We start from the raw sequence: 10721 nt of genomic DNA on the forward strand, positions 1-10721 counted from the left end.
CCTTTTCCTGATGTTGGAGAAAACAAGGAAGTAGACAAAGTTTTGAGTTTCTGAATAGAAGAGTTCAAGAGTGTTCTTTTTAAATATTTTATTATAAATATATTTGTATGAAAGTGCTTGATTACAAATTGCAAAAGGCTTCTGTTATTTGATTTGCAACTGTAGTAACAAAAGAGGGGTTATGCAAAATGTTTTCCCTTGTTTGCGTTGTTCATATATTTGTTTTATATATTTTATATTTCTCTTGTCAGTTTCAGCTTCTTCCAACGTATTGTTATAATAATTTGCACTGCTTAAGATTATTTTTTATTGGTCAAAAGTTTGGAAAGACCGAGTGATGTATTCATAAGAATGTTATTTGTGATAGCCTTGTAGTGATTTGATAAACACTGGATATAATTTAGTGTTTTATGAGTTTTATGATAGCAGTTATGCATAGTATTCTTCAAATTAAAAACATCGAGAAAATGTGCGGCTTATAACTTTTAGGCGGTATTAGTTGAATAAAAAACGTAACCTTTTTTTTAATCTGTTGATTTGCTGCGGGTTGAGATTTTTTGTGATTAATAATCCATCGTCCTAATAAAATCCTCTTTCAATGTGCTGTAATTCTGTTTTTAAATTGGGAAGTAAATATAAGCCTACGTTTTCGCTTAATGTTATTATACAATCGTAAAACTTATCAACATACGTACAATATATAATCATTCGCACATTGAATAACATTTTAATACGTCTGAAAAACCTTTCTATGTACATCTTAACATAAACGAAACTAATGGGTGAACTTCGATATTCAATTAATTAGATGCGTATTGACAGTATCTAGTCATGTAAAATCACTTTTCATTGGTCATTCTGTATTCTTTGCAAAGAATACAGAATGCTTGCTGGAAATTTTTTCTATACTATTCTCTCTTTTCTTCGTAAAATAATTACACAATGATATTGATTTCTTTGTATCTATTTTTAATAATTTAAGTATTTAATTTAGCGTTAATCTTCTCTGGCCACAGACTGTCTGTTTCGAAAATTCTGTTTACCCATTGTGTGATGTGTTCCAGAAAATAAAATACATAAATATATTTTCAAAGAATACTGAATGAAAGCGAATTTATATTGCGTAGAAAAATCTATCCAAAGAAGTAAAGCCTATCATTTCGCGAGATAATGTTCATTAATGTGAGTTCTTGGTAGACAGCTGTCAAAAAGGATTCAACATGAGTGACATCGTTTGCATAACGGAGTCTTACAAGCATCTTGTAAGTCCGACTGAGTCCCTGATTCTTGACTTCTTGGACATTGCTTTAAATTTAGTGTTGAATTCCTGGGGGGGGGGGCGATGGTTTTCTGTATGAAGATGATAAGTTGTAAGGAAACCTGTTCGAAAACATACTTGTTCTTGAGATTGGTGCAAGTGTAAAGTCTTTGCATGATGTATGCGAACATCTTGTATGTGATGGAAAGCAAACTGATTGGTCTGTAATTCTTCATGCTGACACTGTCGCCATTCTTCTACACTATAACCACTACTGCATTTTCCTCACTTAGAACTATGTTTAGGCGGTGATATTCGAGAGCAGTTGTGTGAGAACCTGGTTCAGAGCATTTCCACCTTCTGGAAGACACTGCCAGTCATTTTGATTTCACTAGGGTCTTACAATGACGTAGAGTCTTCAGTGACACCTAAGTTTTACGAATAGAATGAGCAATGTTTCGTTTTTTTTTGTTTTTTTTTTCATTTCTCGTGTCGGTATTGTGAACACTTGATGTTAGATGGTGAACACCTTGGCCAGTATAATTTTCATTGTGAATTGTAGTCTTGCTTTTTTATTTCCAAATGCTGCTGTTGTCCGGCATTTATCACCCTTATTTTCCTGAAGACCTCAAGAATTTGTTCCATGTTCTGAGCTGATTCATTGCATACCTGGTGACTTCAACACATTCAAGATTTTTAAGCAGAGTGACATATCATTTCATTGTTTGTCTCTTTTTTAATAGCCATCTTGTTGCAGCTGTTAGCGCGTCTGGATTTTCGCCCTTGTGTCTTCTGGTTGCCTGACAATATTGCCGAATGAGATAATTTCTGTAATACGTAATCGGCTCAAAAGTTCTACTTAAAACTCCGTTTGCTGATGGCGCAGCTTGTGTTGTTTGGGTCGTTCGACTGTTTTCACTATTTTAAACATGGTGTTGTGTGTATGTGTGTAGAATAAATGATAAACTAGCCCAAGCACTGGACTAAGACGGAGTCACTGCCTATCTAGCTAGCTAAATTGCAAAATCTACGTAGATATATATTTTTGGGGTTGTACTCTTCCGAAGATGAGCTTAACGCCCGAAATATATAAAGGTTTTTCAACTTTCATCTCTGCATTGTTAGAATCTTTCCTCATTTCATGTATTATTCTATTTCTATATCACAATGCTTCAACGAACTACGACGCTCTTCATATGTGTGTGTGCGCGTGTGTGTCTGTAGATACACATATACATACGCACGTACATGTGTGTGTGTGTTTGTGCCCGTGTTTACTTTTGTTTACAATGTTCAAAATATCAGTAGCATTGATGTTGTATCGCTTTATATATTATGACTTAGCCGTTCGTCAAGCACGGATTAATAAAATAATATTGGACAGAAAGATATATTGGTATCGATGCAACCGACTAAACCGTTGAAAGTAGTGCCCTTGTAAAACTGAATTCCAATGATTTGAAACCAAGAAAACATTATATGTGTGAATACGCACATACTTGTGCAAACAGACAGACAGACAGACAGACAGACAGACAGACAGACAGACAGACAGACAGACAGACAGACAGACAGACAGACAGACAGATAGATAGATAGATAGATAGATAGATAGATAGATAGATATTAACGTTATCTTGTTTATTTCCATTTTCCTATGCACACAGAATATATTCATGTATACTTTATGTGGTCATAAATCTAAATATAGTTGTACGTATATATATTTTCTTTATGGTGATGAATTTTTTCAGATCCACAGAATACATCATTCTGTCACTTACAGCAAACGAAGCAGCAATAATTGTAGGAAGATTTAGTAATAAAGTTGAAATGTCAGAAAGAAAATGTAGAGTCAGTGGAAGTTGCTGGTAAGTACTGGTGAGTTAAAGAAGGCGAAGTGGGGTGAATCGGTGGTATAAGGGGAAGAATGAATTGGAGGGAAGTAATGAAGATGAAGAGTGGACGAGAGGAGATGCTACAGTTGGGAGGTGAAATGATGAGTAAAATTATTATCACCCATCGAAGATTTGGAAAAAAAAACTATACATAGGAAGGAAAGCAGTAAAAAAAAGCAACAGTGAAAGAAAGAAAGAAAGAAAGAAAGAAAGAAAGAAAGAAGGAAAGAAAAGAAACGAAACGAAACGAAACAAACAGAAACGAAGCGTAAGTAAAAGCGAAACGTCTAAAAGTGTAATTGTTATTTGAAGTGTTATTTGAAATATATTGTTGTTAGTTTTACATATCAATATGTATGTAAGTTCTCCAGTTATGCTACCTGTGACTCGGATTCCTTTCTCTGCTGAGGTTGGTTCTCATCATAAGTTCTGCTTATACATTAGGGGATAAAATTGATTGGCATTGCAATGGAGTTTGTTCTGCAAATTAGGGTTTTTTTTATAAAAGAAAATAAAAAGCCAAGGGACAAAAATGAAATTTATTGCACTTCGAGAGAAACTACTTATAAATGAAGAAATATTAATTAGAGTACAGACCTAGTAAGTTATGTAGTAAAAAAGTTTTCTTCAGAGTCAGATTATTCCAGGTTTGATCCTACTGTATGACAGCTTGGGAAAGTGTCGTCTCTCGTAGTCTTGATTCGATCCAAGTATCTAAGCATAATTTGGCAGATCGAAACTGTATGTTAGCCGCTGATTCACTGTGTCTATTTATGGTGGTAGTTTTACACCTTGGCAGATCGAAACTGTGTGTAAGCCGCTCTGATTCACTGAGCCTGTTTATGGTGGTAGTTTTACACCCACTGTCCCTTGAGCAACTTTGGTGTATTCCATTCTGTTGCAAGCGTCTAAAACCCCTTTATTCTTAATCTAAGCCAACTGATTACAGAAATCATCAATGGTCTAGACAGTTATACATCTCTTGGTTTTGTTGTTTTGGTTTTGTTTTTACATTTTTTTTATTAATTTAGTTAAAGGAGAGGATATCAGATTCCAAAATGATATGTGTAGACTTTTCCGGACCTTTAGGTAACAAGAATAACGAGGAATTAGCTGCTACACACCAGTCACCACAATCAATCCGAAGCAGAAACTGAATACAGAGACAAGATGGTAGAAGACAAGACAAGTCAAGGGGAAATATGCTGTGGTCTCTGATTGGAGACCATAAGTAAAATATGACAACACAACTAAAGGACAAATTGAACAAAGACAGTTAGTGGGGAGAGAGTTTGTGGCTAAATGGCAGCGAGATGGATATTTACTGGGTTCCTTCTTACAGGACATCTTCGAGCAAAACAGCTGACAAACTCAGGCATGAAGCCGAGGTCAGAAATAGTCGCGTAATAATGCCTTGGTATGACTCTTCCCGTGACACTAAAATGGTAACATACAACCACTTCTGTAAGGGTAATGACAAACTACTACTGATGTCGCTACTGCTGTTTCTGCTGTCCTTACTGCTGTTTCTGCTGTCCTTACTGCTGTTGTCGCTGTTACTGCTGTCTCTACTTTTATAGCTGCCGTTGTTCGTTGCTGCTGTTGCCTGCATTATCTTTAGTACCTTTGCCATTGTTGCTGTTGTAGCTATTGCTAATGTTGTTGCTTTTGCTGTTACTCTCCTTTGTCAGTATGTCAGTGGAGCAACTTTTTTTTTAATTTTGAACTTCCAGCGCTCAAACCTACTTTCCCCTTTTACATGGAGAACAATCTCTTCACAAACATTGCACCTGCTGCTGATTTTGTTTTTGTTAAATCTGTTGCTGTTATTTCTTCTTCTTCTTCTTCTTGTGCTGCTGCTGCTGCTGCTGCTGCTGCTGGCGGCGGTGGTGATGGTGGTTTTGGTGGTGGTGTTGTTTGCCATAATAGCAGCGGCGTAATTATTCGGACTTTGAACTTACAATGCTTGAAAAACATTCTCCTCTTCCGAGCGGAGGTTGAAGGGGAGGGATTCTGAAATTGGCTACACCTGTCTTTGAAAGTCATTTCTATCTCTTCCTTCAGTTTGATGCCATATCTGTAAAAAAAAAAAAAGGATGAAGTGTTTTTCAAAACAAAATTTGAAAATCTTTCCAACAAATTTCAGTCCTAGATGGGCCAGGACACAAAGGGACCAGCCAGCCCTATACGTTCTACTTGGCTTAAACAAATGTTACATAACAAAATTTTAGCAACTAACAACTTTTGAACGTGTAAACAGACGAACAAACTTACGATGAATAATTACAAAAAATAATATAATGGAAAAAGATGCTAACATCAAGCGCAAACGATATAACCAATACAATTTAAAAAGTAACAACAGCATTTCCAACAAACAAGGCAATTGCCAAGTCTGAGTCATTTACAGATACAATCGTGTCAGCAGAATTGTCCAGATATAATTACCAAAAGAGTCGGGTGAGAGCCTCTACATTGTAATAAACAACTCAGACCTTTCTGTTCAAAGCATGGCTAAAAGAGATTGAGATGTAGTCAAAATATAAGGATCTTGAATCTGAAATAAGTAAAACATGAAGAATGAAACAGTGAAAATAATACTTGGAGTACTAAATATGATTTTCAAAGAAAAGAAACATAAATAAATACGTAAAAGCCATATCAGGGACTCCCTCTCTCACTCTCATTCTTTCTCTTTCTCACTCACTCATGTACCCTACCCACAGGTCACACGACTCACATTATACACAGTAGTTATCCCACAATATAAATACTCTGCACGATCAACGCCTCACACTAAGTCACACAACACCAATCACACCACAACCACTAATATAAAACACCACCAAACAAAATAACACAACTCATATCATGCATAATCTGTACAATAGATAAAATACTAAAATAACAACAATTATAACAAATCTCAAAGTCATGGAAAACTGATTTAGTATTCAAATGCAAATCTACACCTTTATAAGGCAATGCTGTGCTCATATCAAGAACACTGAGGTACAGCTGATGGTGCAGTAGAAGCGTGATAAGTTGTTTCAAATTTGAGCAACATTACTTGACTGGTAACTTTGTTATCGACCTCGAAATGAGGAAAGGCAAAACTGATCTTGATGGTATTTGAACTCAGAACGTAAAGAACCGGAACAAGTGCCGCAGCAGATCTTGTTCCACGTCCTGTATGTTCCGCTAGCCCACGTCCGTTGCAAGCATGATAAACAATAACAATTCTCTCAAATTTTAAGGCGCAAAGCCAGCAATATTATGGGATAGGTTAGTTGGTTGCATCGACTACAGTACTTGACTAGTACTTTATTTTATCGAGCCCGGAGGGATGAAAAGCAAGGTCGGTTTTCATGGAATTTGAACTCAGAACGAAAAGAGCCGGAAGCATTTTGTCCAACGCACTAACGATTCTGCTAGCTCCCTGCCTTTGATTTTAAAAAATGATGATAATAATAATAATAATAATAATAATAATAATAATAATAATAATAATAATAATAATAATAATAATAATAATGAATAACAAGGTGTATAATCTCTAACGAATACAAAGAGAAACCTATATAGAAAAAGTTACTTTGTACAATAAATTAAAGAGGCAAAAATTAATTTACATTTTCAAAAATCGCTAGTAATTATTTTAGCATGAGCTGCTTCAATTGCAATTGCTAATTAATTACTGTGGTAAGACATCTAATAATTATGAAAAATTCATGGAATCTATGGGATGATTAATTAATTTTTAATTTTTTTTGCGCATTTTATTTGTATATTTTTCCTTATGGTTAAATAAATGTCTTTGAAGTAATGGCGGATAACATATTTGGTTGATAAGTAATTTTTTGTCGATTTCAAAATAATCATTCGTGTGGAAACCAGAAAAGTATTAGATCCTTTGTTAGTTTTGAACCCTCTTGTGATCGATGTTCTTTTCTATGTGACTTGACTAAATCAACAAACGTGTGTCATAGATATCTTCCTCTATATTATATTCCACCACAATACGCCACTCCAAAGTCTGCATATCGCTACCCACGATATGAAATCATTTTGTTTCTTATAAAAAGTATAGATCTTTGGGAAACTGCTTCAAACAGAAATTTCGTCAACTGCACTAAATATTGGCTTCAAATTTTGGCACTAGGCCAGCAATTCCTTGTGCTCAACTGGTACTTATTTTATCGACCCGGAAAGGACGAAAGGCAAAGTCGAATTTGAACTCAGAACGTACAGACGGACGAAATGCCGCCAAGCATTGTTCTCAGCGTGCTAACGATTCGGCCAGCTCGAACTATACTAGATACTAGGAAGTTCTTTGACAGGATTCAGACTAAGAATTTCTTTGATATCCATCCCCCATCCCATATGAATAGTCTTCCTTGTTACTGATGAATGCCGTAATGACCTTCTTTACAGGCCATTCCTTTTTGTTCTATGATGCTGGTCCTACTGCGTTCCCAAAATCATTCATATCCAACGAAGATCTGTCATTTTACTCATTCTTTTCTATAAATGACTCTGTCATATGCAATTTCATCTCCTTTTGTCTATTTACCACCTCATCTTACTCTGAAATACTTCTCAATACAAGACTGACCCTCAGAGTGAACCAAGTACTAGTTTAACTCTTTGCACGTTCTGTGTATCATATGTAATATACACGACTTATTTCCTTGGCGTTCATGCTTCACATACGATACACATTCCCAATTTTTGTCAACTACAGAATAACTTCCTTATGAAAGGAAAGTTTTATATTTCTCAGAATGTATGAAACTAGAGCTAACTAAAAGTCTTGAAACAAACATAGACGTTTAGGAGAACGCTGTGAAAATGCTTGGGACAGGAACAGGGTTGACAAATCCAAAATAAAATATTTTATTTTCACACTGAAAAATTATCCCATACTATATATACTAGAAACAACAATTTCTACATGAAATTAATAATAAATAAAGGTAACTTGAGGTTTTCTTTAGAAACCGTGTCCTACCGTTATGGGTTCAAGCAGTCCTGATTTTGTTTTTAGATCCAGAAAGATTCGATTTGCAACTCAAAACTTTTTGTTGATATTATCTAAGAACCGATTCACATTAATGCTAACTATCATGCTGTTTGTCTGACGAATTTGTCAACTTCAATCTCTGAACCGAATTCTAAAAAGAGTAGTTCATAGTTCATAGTTCATACCGTACTTTTCTGATTGAGCTAACACTTTATCCACGTTCATCTTGTCGAGCCACCATTTCCTACAATTTGTCTCTTTCGGTGAGCCTTTATCTCTCTCTCTCTCTCTTTATATATAATATATATATATATATATATATATATATATATATATATATATATCTTTCTCTCTTTCTCTTTCCCACTCCCCCTCTCTCACTTCGCCTACCTTTGTTTTCTTTTTTATTATCATTTCATCTTTTCAACAACAATCATATTAACCTCAATTTGTTTCCTCAAAACCGCAAATTCCATTACTTTTTAAGTGAACCACATAACGGAATCAGGGGAATACATATTTGTGTTGCTCATATACATACCACAAGCCACTCTGAGGCATTTCTCTTAGGTCATTTTTGTTTTACACATACACACGCGCGCGCACATACACACACACACACACACATACATACACACATATATATACACATATATACACACACATATGTATGTATATTCCTCACTTCCTTTAACATATTTTCGTGCATTCCATATTTTAACTTCATTTTCCTTTTTGTTTCTTTTAATGCCTTCAGAAATTATTTTGTTCAAATTCTGTTGTTTAGTAAGTTTCACTATTAATTATTTTGTTTTTCTTGCTGTTTTTTGTGGTAAGCTGAGTTTTATAAATGTGCGTTACTGTTAATTATAGCTCATAGTGATATTATTTCTCTTCTGCTCTTGGTAACACTTCTTTGTCATGATTCTCTTACTTGTTTACTACTTTGAGAAGTTTTTTTTTATTTGGCATACATCGTAAAAATCACGTGTTAATTCTTCTTGGCAGATTTTTACTTTTATTTATTTATTTCATTTTGGTCTACTACAAATATTGTACTCTTTTTATTTGTTCTGCAACTTCCTTTTTTACGATGTGGAACCATTACTAAGAGCTTTGATAAAACAGTAACATTTATTTTTTTTAATGTTATTTACATCCATTTTCTTTTTTTTTTTTGCTAATATTTTCAAATGATTTCATGTTGCGAGATTAAAAACATCACCAAGTCACATCTCGGCTCCTCTAGTTCTCACAAGAAATTGGGAAAAAATACAATAAAAAAAACATAAAACTACAGAATATGAGATAAACGATAGAATCGTTTGCGATGTTGTCAGACTAAATCAATTTGTACAGGGGAAATAAATGACATTTTGGGGGCATAATGTATGATGTTTTAATTGAGAGAAGTGGCAGACCGGAACTAATTAAATCTAAATTAGTGATAAGAGTGTTACATTCCCTTCTGGCCTCTAGAATCCTATTGAAATCCTAGTTACCAAAGAATTGTGATCATTAATCTTCGATAACATTATATTTTGTTTTTAGATTGCCATTAACGGATCTTTGTGTTTATGGAATTTGGCAGATAAGCATTAAATCACAATTAAATTGACACATTTTGCAAATGAATCAATATTCTACGTGAATGGTCTTCTGGTTTTTCTTCTTTTTGTTTTTTAAGATTTTACTCTTAATCCACTATGACTCAATGTATGGATATTTGCATACATAACTTTACTACAAGAAATTTTCCTTCGTGAAAATAAACAAACAGATGAATAATTAAATAAGTGAATCAATAAGTAAATAAATTAAATGACACGGATTCTATCATATCGCTTCGTATTTGTTTTACAGGAAATCGATCACCTTTAATTAAAATGTTCGCTTATTTTTACGCATATGTTTGATTTTTCCGACTACAGTGACCTCTTTCAAAATAAGTTGAAAGACAAGCTTTCATAAACCGACTTCAAAGTAAATAGAAAACCTAGTTTCGCTCACACCTTCTACCAATGAAAGCGCCATTATATTCAATACTTAAATGTTATTTAGAATACCGATAAAATTTATGACTCTTCAAGTATCAAGTTAAAATCCTTTATAAATTCCGTATCTAATTATTTTACCTGCTTCTACTTAAAAATTGAATTTTGCTTCTTCTCTAGAACTAGAAGCTATTTTAAGCTAGAAGTGATTTTTAAATTTTGAATTACTTTTATTTTTAGAATTTACCAAAACTTGTAGAAAATGGAGAGTATGGGAAATATTATCGAGCAGAAATTTTATATCCAGACGATATTCACTCATATCATACTACTTTTATTTACTTACACTTTTGGAACCAGGAATGTATTCCAAAATCTTTCTTCCAAATTGCTGGTTACAAGAGATTAAAATTTTGAATCGTAATCGTGAAGTGTGTCTCCAACAAACTTGATTAAATTACACACGTTTGAGCATGCACTATATTTCTGTGTGTGTGTGTGTGTGTGTGTGTGTGTGTGTGTGTGTGTGTGTGTGTGTGTGTGTGTGT

At 34.2% G+C, this 10721-nt stretch overlaps 1 long non-coding RNA gene across 2 annotated transcripts in view; it reads right to left on the minus strand.

Moving 5' to 3' along the window:
- Positions 1–3681: 3681 nt before the first annotated feature.
- The window catches only part of LOC106869603 (uncharacterized), a 9972-nt gene continuing 2932 nt past the window's right edge, over positions 3682–10721 (minus strand). Inside the window, exons 2-3 of one of the 2 annotated variants that reach the window (XR_008263544.1) lie at positions 5605–5713; positions 3682–5233 (exon numbers count right to left, since the gene is read on the minus strand). This is a non-coding gene — a long non-coding RNA (uncharacterized LOC106869603). The remainder of the gene's footprint in view (positions 5234–5604; positions 5714–10721) is intronic. The other variant, XR_001409419.2, reaches the window with a different exon arrangement.

Source organism: Octopus bimaculoides, chromosome 2, assembly GCF_001194135.2.
Source record: "Octopus bimaculoides isolate UCB-OBI-ISO-001 chromosome 2, ASM119413v2, whole genome shotgun sequence".
NCBI lineage: Eukaryota > Metazoa > Mollusca > Cephalopoda > Octopoda > Octopodidae > Octopus > Octopus bimaculoides.